The 24,194-nt window shown below is 46.8% G+C and overlaps 1 protein-coding gene across 1 annotated transcript in view; it reads left to right on the top strand.

The window, feature by feature from the left end:
• NEMP1 (nuclear envelope integral membrane protein 1) overlaps nt 1-24,194 on the top strand; it is a 613,931-nt gene that overhangs the window by 496,257 nt on the left and 93,480 nt on the right. The window lies entirely within an intron of this gene.

Below are 24,194 nucleotides of genomic sequence, written 5' to 3'. Positions count from 1 at the left end.
CAAATACACTCTTGATTACATATTCAGTATGTGATAGTTATACATGTCATTAATTCTATGATGATATTTTTCCCATTTAAAAAAAAAAAAAGCAGAACCATGGCAGTTGGTCCCTGAGTTGATCATCCACTTAGAGTATAATCGCTGAACTCTGAGCTGCATTGCCCTTTTTTTTTGTTTTTTCCTCCAATGAATTATTTTTCTGATGTGATTCTTTAGCTACTTCTTTTTTTTCTGGCAGATGCTATTATAAAGTAAGTCCTTCTCTCCTTGCCGCCCCCAACCAAGCGCCCTACAAATCCGGAGACACTGGATGGCTACCTTTCACAGCATTCTGCATAGTTGTCAGTCAGAAAGGTGTTCTCCTTCTTTTCTTCGTTTTAAAATGGTATTTTCTTTTGTGGAGTTGCATCTACTGAAGGAAAAAGATTGATGTTGAAGGTTTGTGAAAGGGCATAGTCAAATAGTACAGTTTCATGGATTTTTTTTTAATTTAGCAAGCTTCACAAAATAACTTATAATAAAAAAAAGCAGAGCTGGGGTGTAGTCATGGGACCATAGATAACCATTGCATCACCCCTTATGGGCGTTTCATGGCAATAGGTGTACTGCTGCCTCTTTTGTAGCCTTTTCCTTCTCTACTTCGTAAGATCCCTTGTCAACAAAGTTGTCTGATCTCCAGTATTCAGGTGTTTTCATAGATTCACTTGCTTGAATATTCCCCGTCGTCGAAGTGGGAGTCCCACGGTAAATAACATAGCAATATAGCCATAACACAGGCCTGCATAGAGAAAGCAAAAACCATAGAGTTTTTCCTAGATAGACAACATATCACTTATATGATATGTCTTAGTCATTATGTTACGGTCCAAATTCCGGCCAATCAGGCGACAGCACCTTCTTAGAATGTTCTCCCCAGAGGCTCAGGCCCTCAGATTTTCTACCGCATGTCGTGTGAAGGGAGTCTCCCTGAGCTCTGCTCAGTTTCTTTCTTCTCAAATCTCTCAGGAACCTCGTTTTGAAATGTCTACCGCCAAGAAGTCCTATTTCAGGCCTTGTGGTAGCTGTGGAAAGCAGAGACTTCATATTGAAGACCCTCATAAAAATGTATTTATTTTCTGTATCAAGAACATCAAGTCAAGGATTGCCAGATATATAGGACCTTCTCACAGAAGACCTTGAAAGATAGAGAAGGCCGTCTCCTTCTGTGGCTACAGAAGTTGAAGACTTCAGAGAACCCTGTCTCTAATGTGGAGAGTGTGTCTTCCATCAAAACTTCATCTCTGAAGAGAAGCAGGGAACATCAGAAGACATCTCCTAAGCTTAAAGTGGTGAAGAAACATCACAAAGACCATCCTTCTACTTCGAGGGGTGAGTTCTCCCTCTCTGCGTCTTACTACTCTTGTTACGCCCTCAAGATCTGACTCTCGGGCGTCTAACACTCCATCTACGCACTTTTTACCTCAGAAACTGCTATCCTGGTCGATGATTCCATTATCTCTTCCCCCGCCGACGAGAGCGGCCGTCGTCGAGTTTACATCGATGACATCATCATCTATGAGGACGGCTATGATCCTGTCGTCTGTATGTACGCCGTTGACGGTGGTATCAGTAAAGGTGAGACCTATCTCGTCGACGATACCTTTGACATCGTCAACGATACCATCCAAGCAGAAGAAAAAAGGCTTCGTCGACGCTTACCTAGTCATCAACGGCGACCTCGTCGGCGATGGCTTCGACGACGGTGGTGGCCTTGTCGGAGCTTCGTCGGCGGCCTCATCGACGGCGGCCTCGTCGACGGCGGCCTCGGCTCCGTCGGCGGTGGCTGCGTCGGTGGTGGCTTTAGTTCCCCTGAAGTCATCAAGTTCTCTGCTTCAACTGCGCCATTCTTCTTTAGAAGATTTACTGCCGATTCAAACATCTTCTCAACCTCCAGCAGTATTATTTTCTTCAGATGATGAAGATTCTGATGATGACGAGCGATTCAGAGCGGCTCGAAGTTCTTCCGAATTACTGATAAAATGTCATGACTCAGATGAAGAGGACCTAGAGAAGGAAGAAGAGGAAGAAAACGAAGATTACTCTACTTGTGGGACACAGCCTGAACCTCTCATGACACAAATTCCCCTGACTCCAATCTACAATGTATGCTAGATGACTATAATCGCCGGTTTCCAAGATCGGTACAAGCCTCTCCAGCACCTCAACCACCTAGTCAAGTCGCTAAGGACCCAGTAGTGTTACCTTCGGATTCTGTGACAAGGTCACAACAGCAGACCCCTAAAGTGGTAATTGAACATAACGATGATGACAATAATGATGATGACAGTGGGCAGGAGGAAGTGGAGCTGGATGATCCATACTTTCAGAATGGGACAACTATCAAATTCAAACGCCATCCCCTCCTCCAGCTCCTGTAGATTCCCCACCAGTTGACATAGGCACTTTTCATGCGCTCATGGAAAGAGCAGTAAAAGATTTCAACTTCCCATGACAGTAACTGAAGAAGAGTGCTTCTTATATGATTTTAAAGAGCAGCCCCAAAAGCAAGTTCGCTCTATTCCAATCATTGAAGGATTCAAAATTATGCAAAATCCTAATTCTATTCCAGCCGTTTTACCGAGACTGGACAAGAAGTATAAGGCTCCAACAAATACAGCTGCATGTTTGATTTCTCAAACAAAGCCTGATTCCATAGTTACTCAGGCGGCACAACGGCGATCAAGAAACCCTTCGTCTCCAATATCTTCACCACCTGACCGTGAAGGTAGACGTCTCGATGCCATATGCAAAAAATTCTCAACAATGGCTGCAACAACAGTCCGTGCAGCCAATTCAATGGCCATACTTGCCAGGTACGATCGACAAATGTGGTCGGACATTTCTGCTCTAGTGCAATTGATACCGGAGTCTTCAAAACCAGAGGCATTAAAGATCCTGCATGAGGGAGAAAATATTTCTTCTGAGATGATTGACTGTTGCATCGATATCTCTTTTACTGGTTTCCGCCTTATGGCTGGTGCTGCAGTTCTCAGAAGGCAGGGCTGGCTCAAAGCGACATCTTTCCCTCAGTAAGTTCAAGCAAAGATATTAGATATGCCTTATGACTGGGAATCTTTGTTTGGTCAACATATAGATGATGCCCTCCAAACAATAAACAAGCATTTACAATGCAATGGTTTCGCCTTTGGAAAAGTTAGAGCTATTGGCATTGCTCATGACTTTTTTTTTTTTTACTTATAAATAAATCGCATTGTTATTTACATTGCCAACCTCAATGAAGGTTGAAGTCTCACAATGCCTGTCTTACAAGGCACACAGATACACAGCAGTCACCCACTTCACAAGGCATAACATACACTCAACTTCCGGCATCACAAGATACAAAATGCACTGCAGTACCTTATGCAAAATGCACAAAGTGGGAGGGGGGGCGGGAAAGGCACATGGACAGCGGGAGGGGGCGGGCAGGCACATGGACAGCGGGAGGGGGGCGGGCAGGCACACGGACAGCTGGAGGGGGGCGAGCAGGCACACTGACAGCGGAAGGGGGGCGGGCAGGCACACGGACAGCGGGAGGGGGGCCAGCAGGCACACTGACAGCGGAAGGGGGGCGGGCAGGCACACGGACAGCGGGAGGGGGGAGGAAACGGCAAGGAGGGCGGGCAGGCACAGGGACAGCGGGAGGGGGGCGAGCAGGCACACTGACAGCGGAAGGGGGGCGGGCAGGCACACGGACAGCGGGAGGGGGGCGGGAAGGCAAGGAAAACAAGCATTTACAATGCAATGGTCTTGGCATTATTAAAGGTAGAGCTACTGGCATTGCTTCTTATTTTTTTTTTTAATCATAAATAAATGGCATTGTCATTTACATTGCCAATAGCTTAATCGATTGCATATGCAAGACCTATTGCATTAGCACCCACACACAGTCACACACACAAAGCCACCCACACACACAGGCAGAGCTGCGCACACACACACACACACAGAGCAGCGCACACACACAGAGCCGCGCACACACACAGAGCCGCGCACACACACAGAGACGCGCACACACACACACACACACACACAGACAGAGCCGCGCACACACACACACAGAGCTGCGCACACACACACACAGCCGCGCACACACACACACAGACAGAGCCACGCACACACACAGCCACGCACACACGGACAGAGCCACGCACACAAGGACAGAGCCACGCACACACGGACAGAGCCACGCACACACGGACAGAGCCACGCACACACGGACAGAGCCACGCACACACAGACAGAGCCACGCACGCACACACACACACAGAGCCGCACACACACACACAGAGCCGCACACACACACACAGCCGCGCACACACACACACACACAGCCGCGCACACACACACACACAGCCGCGCACACACACAGACAGAGCCGCGCGCACACACACACACACACACACACACACAGCCGCGCACACACACACAGACAGAGACACACACACACAGAGCCACACACACAAACACACAGACAGAGCCACGCACACACACACAGAGCAACGGACACACACAGACAGAGCCACGGACACACACAGACAGAGCCACACACACACAGAGCTACGCACACACACACAGAGCCATGGACACACACAGACAGAGCCACGCACACACACACAGAGCCACGCACACACACACAGAGCCACGCACACACACACAGAGCCACGCACACACACAGAGCCACGCACACACACACAGAGCCACGCACACACACACAGAGCCACGCACGCACACACACACAGAGCCACGCACACACACACACACACACACACACACACACACAGACAGAGCCACACACACACTCACACACAGACAGAGCCACACACACACTCACACACAGACAGAGCCACACACACACACACACACACAGACAGAGCCACACACACACACGCAGACAAAGCCACGCACAGGCAGAGACAGAGCCACGCACAGACAGAGCCTCGCACACACAGCCACACAGAGAGACACACACACACACAGAGACACACACACACAGAGACACACAGACACACACACACACACACACACACAGCCACACACACACAGACAGACACACACACACACACACACACACAGACAGAGCCACGCACACACGGGAAGTCTTTTCCGGGTGGGTTGTTCTTGTAACCAATCGCAGGGCTTGTAAGGTTGTGAGCCTTTCCTCGTACCGCCCCTTAGCCTGTCCATCACTGTAGTTTTCTCCCTGGCTTGGCACGGGGGTTGCTGACTGAATGTTTACAATCTGCTGTCAGGTGGCGTTAGGTAAGGCCTCAATGGCGAGGGTTGGTATGTATGCTCACGGTGTGTCGCACCATCCCCTGCCCCGTAGCGTGCTATCACATGCCTTTTGCTAAACTGACCGACTGTGGTCGCATTAATCTTCTGACTGACTACAGCCTGCACACTAACAACTGTAAAGTCGTTTCTAGTCTGGGTGAACGCTGCGAAATTTTGTGCCACTGCGACAGTCAAATCCTGTTCCTGTGATTGCTCTGACGCCCCTTGGTGTCCTACCGTCTGCTGTGACTGTTGTGGTGCCTCTTAATTATGTTGTTTGGGACGCTTTGCCTGCACCACTGGCTGTTGTGGAGTCACCTCCTATCCTTACTGTTGTGATGGCCTGCCTCAGGAACAAGTCCGAAGTCCCAGCTATAACATCATTTCCTCAATGTCTGGCGTACAAGAGACTGCAACAGCATTTACACAGTGCATCTGTGGTGTCATATTGATCGCCAGTGTCCAAGTGACATATGTGACAATACAGCTGACTTCACCACTTTTCACACCCCATAATCTGAAGATTGAAACTATAGTGTGGGGGGGGGCAGATATATGGCTGTGGTTCAGCTAGAGCTTGTATATGAATAAAGGGACACAGAGGAATTGAAGCAGTGTCCCACCCTCTCCGTTTTTCAAATGAAAGAAAAACAATAATCACATACAGTACGAGAAAGTGAAGTAATGTTTTGCTTCTCAGCTGAATTTTTGAGGAAGCGTAACCTGAATCTGACCATGCTTTTCATCAGTACCTTGTTGTCATATTAATTCCTTTAGCTCGCAGTTCCGCAAGATTGCAAACTTACTATGACCACTGAATGATTTTTTTAGCGGGAGGGGGGCGGGAAGAAAGACGGACAGCGGGAGGGGGGTGGGAAAAAGAATACAACAGCACAGCGGCCGACCTAATCAGCGGGAGAAGGGTGGGAACAAACACGGACAGCGGAAGGGGGGGCGGGAAAAAGACAACGGCAGGGAAAGAATACAACGGGCGACTTAATGAGCGGGTGGAGGGCGGAAACTGAGACGGACAGCGGGAGGGGGAGGCGCCATCACCGGAAAAAATAGCTTGCAGTTCCGCAAGATTGCAAACTTACTATCACCACTGAATGATTTATTTAGCGGGAGGGGGGCGGGAAGAAAGACGGACAGTGGGAGGGGATGGGAAAAAGAATACAACAGCACAGTAATGCTGAAACTGCGCGTTTATCTGGGGCAAATTAGAGTTGCGGGCGCCCAAGTCAGCCGGTGCTCGGTAGCGCAGTGCCTTAAGGTAATTGCTGGTGCGCTATTGCAGCATTACTGTGCCTCGGCTGGTGGCCGATCGGTGTAGCTGAGTAGGTCTGATGTTTGTAGTGGCCGGGTGTCTCACTACAGTGATCACTAGTAAAGTGTCACCTGTCTCACTCGGGTATGCACTAGTGCAGCACGGCTCTACTTTGAGCGGTGGACGTTTCATGTTATCTGGGGCTCACCGTGCAGCTGGGCTTGGTACTTCCGAAATGCTCCAGCGAACGCCGAAGATTCATCCGTGCAGGGATTATCGGGTAGTTTGGGGCTCTGGGTGAGTCAGTGGGTCTAGAACGTGCTTTGTTAACTCAAGTGGTTGAGCAGTGCAGCGAGGCTGTTCTCACTAGTACAGTCTGCCTCTAATATAACTTAGCGATGGCTCATTAGTGAACAGAACTCAGCGATGGGTGTAGGATCGGCAGGGCAGAGCTCGGGGTGGTTGTAGGATCGGCAGGGCAGAGCTCGGGGTGGGTGTAGGATCGGCAGGGCAGAGCTCGGGTGGGTGTAGGATCGGCAGGGCAGAGCTCTAAACAGCAAGCACTCACCTGGACTTCCTCCGGCGCTCCAGCCGACTCCTGCAAAAGCCAATTCCAAATAAAGAAAAACATGGCGCCCAATACAGCTGACTTCACCTCTTTTCACACCCCATAATCTGAAGATTGAAACTATAGTGTGGGGGGGTAGATATATGGCTGTGGTTCAGCTAGAGCTTGTATATGAATAAAGGGACACAGAGGAATTGAAGCAGTGTCCCGCGGTCTCAGTTTTTCAAATAAAAGAAAAACAATAAACACATACAGTACGAGAAAGTGAAGTAATGTTTTGCTTCTCAGCTGAATTTCTTGAGGAAGCATAACCTGAATCTGACCATGCTTTTCATCAGTACCTCGTTGTCATATTAATTCCTTTAGCTCGCAGTTCCGCAAGATTGCAAACTTACTATCACCACTGAATGATTTATTTAGCTGGAGGGGGGCGGGAAGAAAGACGGACAGCGGGAGGGGGGTGGGGAAAAGAATACAACAGCACAGCGGCCGACCTAATCAGCGGGAGGAGGGCGGGAACAAACACGGACAGCGGGAGGGGGGCGGGAAAAAGACCACGGCAGGGAAAGAATACAACGGCCGACTTAATCAGCGGGAGGAGGGCGGAAACCGAGACGGACAGCGGGAGGGGGGCGTCCGGCCATGACGGACAGATCTCTGTTCCAATGGCTAGCCTCCATTTATGGAGCTAGCCAATGGAACAGAGGGCGTAATCCCAAGCCCACTCTGTTCTAACATAAGATTTCGCCTGCGCCGAAAAGCTGCGCAGTGCGCAGCCTTCGGCCAGGCGAAACCTAAAAAAGACACAGACACTGCTCGTGCTCTTGGGACTCTACAATTTAAAAGGCAAACTTTTGGAGGCGCCAGAAGTTGTGGTTCCTCGTCCTCTTTTCGAGGCTCGTCCAATCAATATAAGCAAGGTCAGCAACGATACTCCTCCCAGACTCAACAATCGTACAGGCAGCACTCTTCATCATACAGGCAGTACAGAGGAAAGGATTCCTCCAAGAAAACATGACTTTTATCTTCAACCCTTTATCACCCCATCCTGGTGTCCACGGGTTGGAGGTCGAATCTCACACTTTTATTCAAAATGGTCACAAATAACTACAGACCAGTGGGTCTTGGATATTGTACGAAAAGGGCATGCATTAGAATTCCTAAAGATTCCTCCCAACTCTCCACCAAGATGTCCTCCTCCTGCGCATCTCAAGGAACTTTTAAACAAGCTCTCAGTTCTATTAAGAAAAGGTGCGATCGAAATGGTACCGAAACTCCAAAGAGGCAGGGTTTTTATTCAAGGTTTTTCCTCATTCAGAAAAAATCGTTAGGTTGGCGTCTATTCTAGACCTGCGTGCCCTAAACAAATACATCAAAAAACAGACGTTTTGCATGTTGTCCCTTCAGGAAGTACTCCTGTTACTCGCCCAAGGAGAATATATGACCACATTAGATCTCCAAGATGCCTATTTTCATCTTCCCATTCTTCAAAGGCACAGGAAATTTCTCAGATTCAGGGTAGCCGAGAAAGACTTTCAATTAAAAGTTCTCCCTTTCGGGCTTCGTTCTTCTCCCTGTGTGTTCATAAAGGTTCTCGCACCGGTGGCAGCTTACCTTCGCCTGCAAGGAGTACACATTTTTCCGTACCTAGACGACTGTCTGCTAAAGGCACGATCATTCAAGCAGACTTACGAACACACTCAAATCTGCAAGTCCCTCTTTCAGTCCCTGGGCCTCACATTCAACATGGAAACATCTAAATTTCTCCCTGCTCAAACAGAATATTCTTGGGAGCCATTCTGGACACCAAGCAAGCAAAGGTTTTTGTGTCGCAAGAAAGACGTTTGCGTCTCCACAAATTAGCATCCTCCCTCCTGTTAAAAAGGTCAGCTTCTGTCCGACAGTTGAAATCCTTCCTAGGGATGTTATCCTCTTGCATCCCTCTTGTCCCTCACTGCCGGTTAAAGATGAGATCCATTCAGGAAGAGTTGGACCAAAAAATTGGCTTACGTTTCGGGAACCTTCAACGATCTAGTCAACATCACCTCTCAAATGAAAGAAGGTCTCAAGTGGTGGACTCTCGAAAGGAACGTCTTGTCAGGCCGTTCATTCCTGGTGGACGCTCCGAGCTTCACTCTCACAACAGTCGCATCTCTAGAGGGCTGGGGTACCCACCTTCAAGGATTAAGAGTAAAAGGAAAGTGTAATTTTCAGCTAAAGACCTGGCACATCAATCAATTGGAGTGACTGGCCATCTATTTAGCACTAAAGGCTTTCCGTCCTATCATTCAGGGAGCATCGGTGTTGGTTCGAACGGACAACACAACGTGCATGCACTACATAAACAAGCAGGGGAGCAGAAGATCCATCCAACTATCCCGTCCGGCTCAACAGATTTGGGAGTGGGCTATTCAGCATCAGGTCGCCCTTTCAGCAGTGCATGTTCCGGGAGCATCAAACGATCTTGCGGATTCTCTGAGCAGGTCTTCTACAATGAATCACGAATGGGAGTTGCATCAACCCACTCTGGATCACATTTTTCGGGTATGGGGTCACCTGAATCTAGATCTTTTTGCAGCACATCTGAACCGCAAATGCCTGTCCTACGCAAGTTGGCTTCCCCAACCAGAGTCATGCGGAAATGCCTTTTTGATGAATTGGTCAACAATAAATGCCTATGCTTTTCCACCAATACCTCTGGTTCCCAGAGTTCTTTGGAAAATGAGGAAAGAACCCTGCCACATTATTCTAATTGCTCCCAGATGGCCGAGACAGATATGGTTCACGGAACTCCTGCTTCTGTCCCTGTGCGACCCGATCATCCTTCGCCCTTTTCCAAATCTCCGGACCATGGATCAGGGCCATGTTTGCCATCCCGACCCAGCATCTCTATGCTTAGCGGCTTGGAACCTGAGCACTATAAATTTTAGAATTTAGACATTCCTAAGGATTTTAGGGAGGTCCTAGCAAAGGCAAGAGCACCTTCAACTGTAAAAACATACAAACTTAAATGGAAAAGATTCTGTCTATGGTGCAGTGGTGTCCAAGTGCACCCTATACATTCCACTCCTGAGCAACTTTTGCCTTTCTTTTTGGAATTGGCCCAATCAGGCCTCTTGTTTGCCTCCTTAAAAGTTTTTCTACCAGCAATCTCACGTTTCCTTCAGGATGGCTCTAGCTCTCTTTCCTCTTCCAGAATCATCCAACAATTTTTGAAAGGTCTTTTCCGGATGTTCCCACCAATTCGTAGACCACCTCCTCCTTGGCATTTAAACATTGTCTTGGCGCAACTAATGAGACACCCTTTTGAGCCGATTCATACAGCTGATCTTAAATACATTACCTGGAAGACTTCTCTGCTTCTGGCTCTCACTTCCTCACGTCGAGTCAGTGACATTCAGGCGTTTACTACTAAACCGCCTTTTCTTCAGTTTACTAAGGACTCAGTCTTACTATGCACCAATCCAGTTTTCATCCCTAAGGTGCCGTCTGACTTCCACCTCAATGAACCAGTTGTTTTTAAAGTCATTTTTCCCTAATCCTCAGACACCAGCAGAGAGAGCACCTCATTCTTTGGTTATTAAAAGGTGTCTAAAATTCTATCTTCAAAAGACAACAACTATACATAAGTCTGACCAGCTTTTTGTGGCCTATGGGATGATTCGGAAAGGACATCCAGTCACCAAACAATTGCACGCTGGATATCTTCTGCTATTACCTTTTACCATCAACAAGAGGGAAAACCACTTCCTGCATCGGTCAGAGCGCATTCTACTAGAAAAGTTTCCACTTCTAGGGCGCTGTTTGCTGGTTTGCCGCTTTATCACATTTGCAGAGCTGCAACATGGCCCAGCAGGCACACCTTTACGAAGCACTACTGTCTAGATGCTGCGGACAACGCTGATTCAGCTGTGGGACAAGCAGTACTTCGAAATCTCTTTAAATAAGGTGAGCCTCTGTTGCTTCCCTCCTCCTATATACAAGGTACTTTCTTTTTCTTTGTTATGTACTTTAGTCTTTGGTACTGTGCATGATTGTGGTTATTATTATATTATTATTATCAAGATGATTGATCAGTACCTTGTATTATTCTAATTCTACTGCTCACTACTCTTATTCAAGCATGTGAATCTATGAAAGACACCCCAATACTAGAGAAGAAGAAAAGTTACTTACCTGTATACTGTGGTTCTCCAGTATTGGTGTCTTTCATAGAATCACATGTAACCCACCCTCCTCCTCTCAGAGGCTCTCTTTATCTACCGGCTCTATATTACTCGGTGCCTGGAAAATCTGAGGGCCTGAGCCTCTGGGGAGATCATTCTAAGAGGGTGCTGGCACCTGATTGGCCGGAATTTGGACCAAAACATAATGACTAAGACATATCATAGAAGTGATATGTTGTCTATCTAGGAAAAACTCTTATGGTTTTTGCTTTCTCTATGTATATAGGCCTGTGTTATGGCTACATTGCTATGTTATTTACCGTGGGACTCCCACTTCGACAACGGGGAATATTCAAGCATGTGAATCTATGAAAGACACTAATACTGGAGAACCACAGTTTACAGTAAGTAACTTTTGTTCATCTTGATTAGTCACCACCCTTCCCTGCAAATTCTTGCTACCCCGTGACTACCCTATTTGACATCTCTCAGCATTTTCCCTCCCACCACCCCCTGCCTTGGTTCTTTCTGAGAGATCACAGGAAGGGTTGATTGCATGCAGCCACAATCTCCTGCTTCAGAGATTCCTTCCCATGGTTCATTCTTAAGCAGGAAACCACCATTAGAGGCTAGCCATGCACCTCTACAGCTCGACGAGTTAGGAAATATTTAGGAAACATGTCTGACATTATCATCTTTTGATAGATTTTCAGCAATAAAAGTCCAGCAATGGCTGTGTACTAGGCAGAGGCACATCCTTAGTGCATAACCTTTGCTTGGCTTGTATTCCATTGTGTTTCTGAGAAGCCAGTGCAGCAGAGAACTGGGCTACGTGAACACCGTATATCATGGTTTAACCAAAAACCAGCAGAGAAAAAAAACTTCGGCCTATTCAGAACACAACTGTACATCGGATTATGGGTGTCCTCAAAGTTGGCACATCTGTGAGGCTCACAGAGCCATTTATTAACTCCCCATCAAGGAGTGAGTGTGTTACAAATTGGTATGCCTTACACAACAGGCCATCAGTGTTGTGCCCCAAATTTCTTTTATACTTAATTGAGCCACATGTGCCTGCACACCCTTTACGACCGACATCTCCTCCCTGTATGGAGGCCTCTTTTTAGAAGGGTTCACAGAAGTAATGGGTCTATCGAAGCGTTGGACTCCCAACATTGGAATGCGCTTCCTGTCTCCTTCCACACCATGGATTATTTCTGGGCTTTCAGCAAAGCACTCAGAGTTCCTCTTTTCCCTTTTTGCTGGTCTTCTCTAGCACTGGATAATTCATAGATTCACATGCTTAAATTGTCATCTCCTAGCCCCCTTCCTACCAAGGACTCCGTGAATGTTACCACAGCAGTATTCCAATACAAATACTAGAAGTAAAAAATAACCATAGATTCTCTTACAGGGGATCCTCATCAATAGTCATAAGTACTGAATATTCCCGCCCATGTGCGGGGACCCCGGAAATAATATAAACATTATATATATATATATATATATATATATATATATATATATATATATATATATATATATATATATATATATAAAGAGAGAACACAAACCTTTGGGCAAGGTAAACTCGGGAACCAAAGCGCCATTTCACACACCCAATACATTGTTGTAATCCTCAGGGTGTGCAGATGGACATAGGCTATAGAAAATTTAAAAAAATATATAATTTAAAAAAAAAGTAGTGCCCTGAAAGTAGCGCTGGCCGTGACGCTGACGGCAACGACGTAGCGCTGGCCGCAACGTACGTGATGACGAGGAGGAGCGCCGGTGAAGTGAGGAGCTCGGGGAGGAGCGGCGGCTCAGGTAAGGCTCTGGGACGCGGGACGGAAGGGAGCCGGTGCGGGAGGTTGGCCCGGAACAACTGCGGTAAGGCTCAGGGTCTGGGGGCAGCATTTCAGGCTTGCGAGGAGGAGCGGCGGTGAAGTGAGGAGCTTGGGGAGGAGCGGCGGCTCAGGTAAGGCTCTGGGACACAGGACGGGAGGGAGCCGGTGCGGGAGGTTGGCGCGGAACAACTGCGGTAAGGCTCAGGGTCTGGGGGCAGCATTTCAGGCTTGCGTGCACTCCCGCCCCGGCCCCCTCCCGCCACGACATTGTCCGTGACTTAGACAATTAGACAATGTCGTGGCGGGCGGGGGCCGGGGTGGGAGTGCACGCAAGCCTGAAATGCTGCCCCCAGCCCCCTTCTGCCCCGGGCAACGCCGGGGCAGGCTGCTAGTATGTGTGTGTGTGTGTGTGTGTGTGTGTATATATATATATATATATATATATATAATTTTTTCTCATACCAATGCGGCTCCCAATAGGAGGCTAAACAATGTAATTACACGCATAGACTGTATTTGCCAATATATAAAAACACAAGAGGTCAAGTAGCACTGGAACTCTGATTTTTAATGAGTAAAGCACTCATGAAGAGTAAAAACTGCAAATAAAGTAGATCTTGTTAACCTACAGGCTGCGTTGTAAACCAATAGCATCTCTCTCTCTATATATATATATGGACGTTGTGTCTGGAATAAACCTGCACTTGAATAGAGGCCACGGCTCCTGTGTGATTCCTTGTCTGATACCTAAGGAAGGATTGCGCTGGGTTTGAACGTGTCGGATATATATATATATATATATATATATATATATATATATATATATATATATATATATATATATATATATATATATATATATATATATATATATATATATATATATATAATAAAACCTAAATGCAGCCTTCCAAACACTAAGAGCTTGTACATCACAAACAATACATTAAAAACAGGGAAACCATGAGTCCGTTTGGTCTGAACCAGAGTGAGGAGATGTACATACATCTGGATTGAACTCACAATAACCTGGAAGATTATTATCTATCAGGTCTAGATCGCTGCATCTTCGTAAACAGTTTTTTCAATGTTTAGTTTTAATTTTTCAGTTGGGGTGCACTATCAGTTTATGCATGGACATAAATAGAAGAGAGATATTACAAAGCACTTTACATGTGTAACTCATCAAAGCAAGTTGGTGATAAATAGGCCAAAGTAATGTTTCTAATTAATAACTAAAGTGTTTGGAGTTCAAATAGATAACAAGAAACATGGCTATAAGCACACAAGAAAACTATATTTTTATTAAGAGCTGAATACGTTCTTTTGCCACTGGAGGCATTAAGGAAATGTAACTTGCTAATTACTTTTGAGCTAAGTCAGCTAAATCTTGTTTAAATTAATGTGAAATCAACATTAGAGCATAAACTGACATTTTTACAATTAATGTTTCACAATAGTATATCATTTTGGTTTTTAATGCAAACCAGGTTAAATAATTCACGTTTTGTAAATACTCACTCTTTTTGTTAAAAGCACCACAATGACCTGAATGCCTTGCCTGGAGGGAAGGGGGAGGGCATTATGACAAACATATGCTTTATAACCTATGGAGTTTGTGAAGGTCGACACCGTGAACAAGATCTCAGTGGGAGATCGAAACGCGTTGGTGTTTGAAGCGTTTGGGAGCTTAATCTGGAATAAACGTTAATATTGCAACACAAGAAGGTTTTGTTGTGCGATCCAATTCCTTTCCTAGTGAAGAAGAGTTTGATATATATATATATATATATATATATATATATATATATATATATATATATATATATATATACACACATATATATACATATATAATAAAACCTAAATGCAGCCTTCCAAACACTAAGAGCTTGTACATCACAAACAATACATTAAAAACAGGGAAAAAACAAACAGCAAAGTATGTTTGAAACACTGTTTTAATGCTTAGCACTTAGTGCAATCCTGCAAAAGGACTGAAAGCATTGACAGCTCGCAGGCTGCATTGTAGAAACATATCATAGAAAAACTGACAAGCTAACTCATAGCAACATAGAAATAAACTGGCACTGTGCCTTTAAGGCAGCCATGATCCCTAGCTTCCCATCATGCCTCGGGGGGTTACAGGTCAGTTGTTCTTTCCGGCTCCTTCAGTCAGGACCCTGGACTTTCAGCTCTTCCTTTTTTGACTTTCTGTCAAAAATATCTTATAAAATTCTAGTTTTTCTGCTTTCACTCTACGCCTTTTTGTCTTAGAGTGCAAGTGACACCTTTTTTTTATTCCAAAAAAGGTTTATTTTCTTTAGAAATGCCTTCTTTTATTGAACCTTGCCCTTCCTGTGGCAAGAAGGCCAGATCAGATTGTGTATTCTCGCACTCCCTGAGTCTCACTCTTCTAGCAATTGCCATCATTGTAAGAAGTTGTCGAAAAGGACCATCAGGGAGAGGATTCAACTTAATGGCCTCTCTGAAAGAGGTAGGTCTCCTGTGAGGCAGCAGAAGAAGAGAACCCGGTCGACATCGAGAGGAAAAGTCCCAACCTGTTCTCCGTCGGGATCGACGTCAAAGCTGCCGACGACGAACAAATCGGCGTTGAAGACTTCGGTGATGCTGGCGCATCATCGATCGACAGTGAAATCATCGTCGACTAAGATAACAAGTCCTCTGTTGGCATCAACCAGGCGGAACTCAGCGTTGAGAGAAAGATATTTGTCGACAAATTCGAGGCACATCACTTAGTCATCGCATCTGCGATCGATGTCTAGGCACATCACTCAGTCATCACCTCATCGACGTCGAGGCACAGGTCTCCTTCTAGATCAGTCCAAGGATCTTCGACGTTGAGGCACAGGACACCTCCTTTGGCGTTGAGGCAGAAGTCTCAGTCGAAGTCAGGGCAAGGCTCTTCGACGTCAATTCTGCACACTCCATCATCGACGTCGAAACAGAAAACTCCGAGATCAGTGCAGAGATCTTTGGTGTTCCGACAGATCTCCATCGCCGGCAGCCCAATGCCGGTCGACGTCTAGGCACCAGTCTTCTGCGAGGGGGCAACGGACTTTGAAACATGACACTCCGTCGGCTTCTGGTAGACGTTCGACGTCCTGCTACAAGGTCAAGTCCACCTTACAAGAGAGAAAGTCAACATCGAGGCAATCCTCTCCGTTGAGACGACAGGCTGTGAGCAGATGCTCCAGATCAGCATTTAGGCACCCTTCCGAAGAAGCGTCACCTCCAGTAAGCCTGTCATCGTCACAGTCACCGACGTCTGGGACAGGTTCCCCCAGTTCTCACCGGGGATCAACGTCAAGATCTCCGGAGGTGGTGATCTCTACGTCCAGCAGTCCAGCGTCCGGGGACACCAAGATTCCCCAACCAGGCCTGCACATGAAGAGGTGAACTCCTCCCCCTCCCCCTCCCTCCCCCCCTGCACAATCTACAGAGGGGCGAGAGAGGAACAGGTCGCCTTCCATCCATCTGTCACCGTGATGGAACAGGCCTTTGCATCACTGGTCCATGCCTCTGTCCCAGCGGAGCAGCATTACTCGAGCCCTCTCAACAGATCTGTTAGCTCGTCTAGTACAGGCGGTGGATAGAGAATGTTCTCTTTCAAGGGCCGGAGCTCGCAGCCGCACCCCTGAGCACACGCACAGAAGGTGATCTAGATCAAGAAGCAGGAGAAGAGCTCACAGATCCCCAACTCTGTCCTCTTCTTCCACTTGTACGTTCCATAGAGACTACTCGCCTACTTGGCCAACAGTCCGCTGTCGAGGGTCTGTCCGATGAACGATGTCTACACTTTTCAGGACATTCTTGGTAGAGGGGACGAAGCTAGGTATCCCTATGCCGACTAGTCAAAGAAAGTCCTTTGTGATTTTTGAGAGACTACACCAAAGAGCAGCATCTAAACCTCTGTTCACATTGGTACCAGGCCTCATAGAGCCAGTGATGGACATCTTTCTTACACCGGCGAGTGTTAATACCGCTCCAGCGAGAATCTTAACAAAGTACCGTTCACCAGAGGACGATCCACTCTTCCTTAGAGCTGATCCTCCCACGGATTCTGTCCTAATTGTTGCGGCAAAGAAAACCTATGCTGTCACATCCTCCTCTACTGTTCCACCAGATAAGGAGAGTAAAACACAGGATTCATGCGGTAGGAAGTTTTGTGACACTTCGGCCTCCAACGCATCGGCTCTCCTGGGCCCTACAACAGGTCTCTGTGAGACTCGCTACAGAGATTCACTGAAAAGTTGCCGCAGGAAGATCGCAACATTTTGAGGAAATCTTGAGGGCAGTCTAGTGTCTAACCAGGTTATCAGCGCTGCGGCGGATGGGGCTACCCTTTCCGCTCATGCGTATGCACATGGGGTTTGTGCATGAAGAACATCTTGGCTCTGACTTACAGCGCTCAATCCAGAAGCGCAGTCACGCATCCTAAATCTTCCTTTCTCCGGCTCTTCTCTGTTCGGTACTCACACGGATGAAGAGATGTCCCGGATGAAAACAGAATTGGACACGCTGAAGGCAGTGGGCCTTGAAAAGGAGGAATTCCGCAAGAGATTCCGACCTTACAATCGGGGATCCTCCCAACAGAGGGTCCAAACCCCTCATTGGCAGAAAAATCAGGATTAGCAAAGGTCTCCGTATCGGGGCAGATGTTCCTCCAGAGGAGGAGGAAATCAGCATCAAGGTAACCGCTTAGCCAAGACGCAGACAAAGCAATGAGTACTCACTTCCCCCGTGGCCGTTCACCACTCCAGTGGGGGGGAAGTATCGCAAATCATCTTGAAGAGTGGCGTGCTATTACAAAGGATCGACGGTTGCTAGCTACGCTGCAGAATGGGTACTTTCTATGTTTTCGACACTGTCCCCTCTCAATCCCTCCAGTTCCATCTTCGTGTAACCAGTTCAAGCTCTTGCAGAGAGAAGTTGACACCCTTCTCAAAAAGTCAGCCATTGAGAAGGTGCCAGTATCTCAAAGAGGGAAAGAGGTTTACTCAAGATACTTCTTGGTATAGAAAAAGGTCCAAAAGGCAGAATACAGACCCATTCTGGACCTGCAGACACTCAACCAATCAATCAGAAAGGAGAAGTTTCGCATGTTGGCTCTCCATCAAATATATCCACGTCTCGGACAGGGAGATTGGATGTGTTCGCTGGATCTGCAAGATGCATACTTTCACGTCCCGATCAATCAGCATCACAGACAATACATATGATTCCTGGTGGAATCCTCTCATTACCAGTTAAAAGTACTGCCCTTCGGGTTGAAGTCAGCCCCGCAAGTGTTCACGAAGTGCATGGTGTTGGTGGCAGCCGCACTTCTTTGCAGGGGCATCTTCCTGTACCCGTACTTGGAGTCCTGGCTGTTGAAAGGTCATTCCCCATACAGTGTGAGGAGTCAATCAATCAATCAAACAGTCTTTATTCGATCATTTTTCAATCATGAAAGACACGATATGAACACCGTAAAAACATACAAACTTACATAATGTAAAAGATAGATTATCGAAAGACCCTAAGAATGTTTCATAAAATAACTAAGTATATTTCATCAGAAAGCTACAAGAGAGGAACCGCTGTCCAATCTTATTTTAATGTAATAGTTCCTGGAGGGGGGAGATTTTCCCTTCTCAGTGCCCATGCCCAGCTAAGAAATTTCGCAATGGCTATACAATGTCGGGTCGGGTATTTGTTGCCAAGATACGCAATGCTACTGTACCCGATCTCGTACCTAGGTTGGAGCAAAGCGGCTTGAGCCACTTGTGACTGGGACTACTGTAGGCCGGACACAAAAACAATACATGACTAATCAACTCTTCCTGTGATAAACACAGGGGACAGTTAGTGTCTGGAGCATTGTTCCAGTTTGCCATAAACGATCTTAGCGGAAGGGTGCCCACTCTGAATTGGTGATATAGTTTCCTGTCACCAATTTTCGTAATCCGATTCCAATAGGCCTCTGCTTCTACTACAAACTTATGTTCCATAAAGATATCTGTGAGCGTGTTACTGTCCACCACTGACCGGGTCTGCTTAGAGATCATATCCCAATAAAGTGCTTTGTAATCATTTTTACTGGGAAATGAATTCCCTATAGGGTCATCCCACAGATGTCTAAGCCCCATGTCATGCAAATTACACTTAAGCATCTGGAGCCATTTAATTTTTGAAGACAAATCAGCCTTCCTAATGTGCATTAGAGCCTGTGCATAAGTTACCAATTCTGGTGTGGGCCATAGCCTCCTCCAGTAAGCTAGGGGTCTGAATTCCGCCACCTCATCAAAAGAAGTACAGCCTAAATCTAATAGCAGAGTTTTTATAGGGGTGGATTGTGGGAGGGCGGTCAATGATCTCAGAAACTTATTGTGTGCCCAAACTAGGGGTGATACATTTTCAAACCCCTAGAGTTTGGCACCATATATTGTAGAAGCTCTGATTTTCCCATTAAAAATTGATATAGCTGGCCCCACTGGTTTAGTAGTTGAAAGTCTGTTTTCTTTTAATAGGGCACCTGCTAACTGGTTATGCTTTAAAACTAGAACGTCCAACTGTGGTGACCAGTTCATCCTCCTACCCATAGTCACACCTAAGTATGTACAGGTATCAGTTTGTTCCAAAGGTGCTTTGTTCAATACTACTCTACCTTTAACAGATTTATGTTTATGCAACACCATGAACTTTGTTTTGTCAACATTTACTATTAGGTCGTGGTCGTTGCAAAAATCATTAAATCTGTCTAGCGCACATTGCAGACCTGATTGAGTTTTAGATGAGATTAAAGTGCTGCAAACATTGAACTGGCTAGAGATTGTGCATCGGTTGGAAAATTAGTGTAATAACTGACTACCTTGTTTATGAACAGGCAGAATAGGGTAGGGGCAAGGACACACCCTTGCCACACTCTCTTGTTAACCGGGAAACGATCAGTTAGTTCGCCCTGCTGTCCCCACCTTACCTGGGCGTAATTCACCTCATGCAGTTTGTTAATAAAACCTACGATTTCAGGCGACATCCCAGCCTCCTTTAGTGAGGTCCATAACTTATGACGTGGCACTAGGTCAAAAGCTGATTTTAAATGTTTGAGGAGTCATTTTCTGGACTGTCTCGATCTGTGTCACCGGCTGGTCCTGCATGTGAATTTCGTCAAATCGACTACACAACCAACACAGAGAATACATTTCTTAGGGGCTCTGCTAGACTCCGAGATAGGAAAATGCCATAATACAGAAATGCCTGCTGGTTCTGCACAACAGAAAACTGCCTTTGCGTCGTATTAACCCCCTGTTAGGGTCGATGGCATCATGCATCTTCCTGGTTCCCGATGCCAGACTATGAATGCGTCCTCTTCAGCAGGATCTGGAGGACAAGTGGGACCAACAGACAGCTCGATGGGAGGACAAAATAAGCCTATCAAATGCAGCACAAGCATCCATCCCATAGTGGATGAAAATGGTAAATATGCAAGTCGGAGTTCCTTTTCATCAAACTCCGCCTGATCAAACACTGATCACGGATGCCTCACTGCATGGCTGGGGAGCCCACATGTGAACTCTCCAGACTCTAGGTCTATGGTCTCCAAAAGAGCGATCCTACCACATAAATATGCTAGAGCGGAGAACAGTTCACCTAGCCCTCAAAGCTTTCCTCCCCTCTATTCAGGCAAGTTCAATATTAGTACAGACAGACTATACCATCAACATGTACTACCTGAACAAACGGGGGGGAATTCACTCACGCACACTTTCACTGGAAGCTCAAAACCTCTGGCATTGGCTCCTGGCGCAGAATGTCAGTCACAGCAGTCCACCTGCCGGCAGAACAGAACGTGAGAGCGGATGCCCTCAGCCGGACAGAGAAGACTGGGTTCTCAATAACAAGGTCGTCGAAGACATCTTCCAGTCATGGGGCGTCCCACCATCGACCTCTTCGTGGATGATGAAAATCAAAATGCCGAGACTTCGCCTCAATGTTTTACCGACCAGGATAAAAAAGGGAATGCCCTTTTGATAAACTGGTCAGGGGCATTTGTGTATGCCTTTCCACCCCTGCCGCTAAGCCCGAAAGTGGTGACCAAGCTGTCTCATTCGTACGCGAGAATTATACTGATTGCCCCGGACAGGCCAAGACAATGGTGGTACCCGCACCTTCTGCATCTATCTGAATGCCCTCACAGGAAGCTGCTGTGCAGACCGGACCTGCTGTCCAAGATGAACGGGAGTATTCATCACCCCTACCTTCCCTCACTGAACTTGGCAGCATAGCCCCTGAGGTCCTCCAGTATGGCCACCTAGGACTACCACAGGTCTGCATGTCCATCTTGAAAGAAGCAAGAAAAACGTCCACGAGGCATTCGTATGCGTGCAAGTGGAAGTGGTTTTATATGTGGTGTGTGCAAAATAATTGTAACCCAACCAAAGGACTTGAAGAGGTCTTCCTTCCTTACCTGCTTTATTCTGCGAATGCAGGATTGAATTCCCTTGCATTAAGGTGCACTTAGCAGCTATAATTGCATATAGACGTTCACCTTCTCAACCTTCCTTCTTTCAGTTACAGCCCTTTAAGGACTTTTTGCAGGGTTTAAAGTAGGTCTACTCCTGTCTGGCCTCCTTTACCACCCTGGGAGCTAAACCTAATGCTATCAAAATTGATGGGTCCGTCTTTTGAACCCATACACAAAGCAACCTTACAACATCTTTCTTGGAAGGCGGCTTTCTTGGTAGCGATCACGTCAGCTCGCAGAGTGAGCGAAATACAGGCCCTCTGCTCTAAACAACCCTATACATTTCCATCTCAACAGGTTTGTGTTGAGGACTCGTTCCTCTTTCCTCCCGAAGGTGGTGTCAGATTTTCTTGTGAATCAGACCATCTCTCTAACCACCTTGTTCGAGGCATATGAGCTGCAGATCTTACACTGTGTATTAGATCGCTCATATGATTGCATGTTGTTGTCGTCTTGGAAGAAGTCTTTGTAGTCACGAGATAGGTGACTCCTCCCTTGGACGAAAGTGCGCATGGGCATCGGCTCCATCCTTAGATAGTTTTTTTCCGCCACTGGGTTCGGATGAAACTTTTCCGCTCCGGTTCGAAATCTACTATTCAAGTACTTCGACGCGTAAAAAACGTATTCAAACTTCACCAACTACTTTCGATTTCGACAGACATAGTCTCGACTCCATCAGCTCGATTCCGGTCGTCGACGCGGGTCGTTGGGCCTGTCCACACTGTGAGGCCTACACCTCATGGAAAGGACGCCATTCAAAAGATGCCCCAAGTGTGGAGCAAAGTTCCCACACAGTGACCATCACGAGGTGTGTAACCTGTGCTTATTGCCAGAACACGACAAATCCAGCTGCACAGCCTGTGCGTCCTTTCAATCCAAGAAAACCATTCGAGATCGGAGGGCCTGTCGACACGACATGCAGAGATCGGCCCCGGAACCGGTGGATATCTTCGATGAAGAAGTTCCGCTTGTTCCCGAAGAAGATTCAAACGATCTCCAAATCGTATCAGAGGCAGACCACTCAGATGACTCGATACCATTCAGATGACTCCATACCATCGGGTCAGCGCGTGAGTACTACTGCCCCGGCCCCGTACCCACCACCCAAATCGAAGGCAAAGGGCAACACTCCGCCTATGGGGCTCAGTCGTGACCGTAAAAAACACTTCGACAGCCCCGCCATCGAACCCTGCTCCGAAAAAAATACTCAAGCCTTCCGGTAGCTCCTTACCGAGCAAGCCGCATGTGCCGATCCCACTACCTCCCTCGGCACCGAAACAAGTCCCGACTCCGAAACCATCGACTTCTAAAGACAAAACTATGAAGCCAGCGTCTGATGCCTCGAGGCCGACGAGACCAGCTTCCACTCCGAAGCCAACATCTTCGGTACCGAAACCCACAAGGCCTGATTCCGATGCGCTCAAGCCCTCGAAACAGCCTACGACTCCGAAAGCAACACCTTCGGTGCCGAAATCTACGCCAAAGGACACAGTAACAACTCCTAAGGCTAAAGACAAGCAGCAACCACGCCCGGAACCGATAAAATCGGCGCCGGCAATGGTTCCGCAATCAGAAGAACATTTGCAACCTGATCCTCTACAAAAGATCTACATTGACCCAAAAACAGGTGCTGTATCCACTACACCACACATGAAGAGGAAATTAGACACAGCACCTACATCTGCAGTGCCTGTCAAGAAGTACTCTGCCACATCTCCTATGCACCCCTTCTTCTCCTATACTTCCTACTCCTTCATCTCCTGTTCCTCCTAACAATTCACCTCAAAATTCTCCTGAACACTCTCCTCCTCATTCTTCACATAACCCTCAAAATGATGAGTATAGCATAGGGGGAGGATTAGACGCAGATGAGCATTTTCCACACCCTATTGATGATCCAGATTGGGAGTACCCAAACCCACAAGATGTGCCCGATATTCCTGACCCACAGTCCTATCCATCAAAACCTTCTGCCCCAGAAGATATTAGTTTTGGGCACTTGCTGAATAGGGCTGCCATTTACCATGGGGTCACCATGCATTGAGATGAGGCAGAGGAAGATTTTTTATTATATACAGATACATTTGAACAATCGCAAAGGTCTGTTCAAATTCTTCCTATGATTAAAGGGGTCATCAAACATGCTCCAGAAGTATTTAAAGATCCTGTACGTGCTAGGATCCTAAACCCTAGAATTGAGAAAAAGTACAGGCCTGCACCTGGGGATCCAGCCTACATTAAAGGACAGCTACCCTTAGATTCACTAGTTGTCTCAAATGCTAGAAAAGGGCAAACTCACAGACATCAGGTGAAGCACCACCCTCTGATAAATAATCTAAGGTGATAGATGCTTCAGGCAACAGAAAAGCTGCACAAGCAATACATGGCATATAGCTAATACACAAGCCCTCCTTGCAAGATACGATAGGGCTCATTATGATCAGTTAGAGACATTACTACCACATCTACCTGACCAATGTAAGGTGCAGGCAAACAACCT

This window comes from Lissotriton vulgaris, chromosome 1_1, assembly GCF_964263255.1.
Source record: "Lissotriton vulgaris chromosome 1_1, aLisVul1.2, whole genome shotgun sequence".
NCBI lineage: Eukaryota > Metazoa > Chordata > Amphibia > Caudata > Salamandridae > Lissotriton > Lissotriton vulgaris.
The sequence above is the reverse complement of the archived record's forward strand: the minus strand, read 5'-3'. Positions and strand labels throughout refer to the sequence as shown.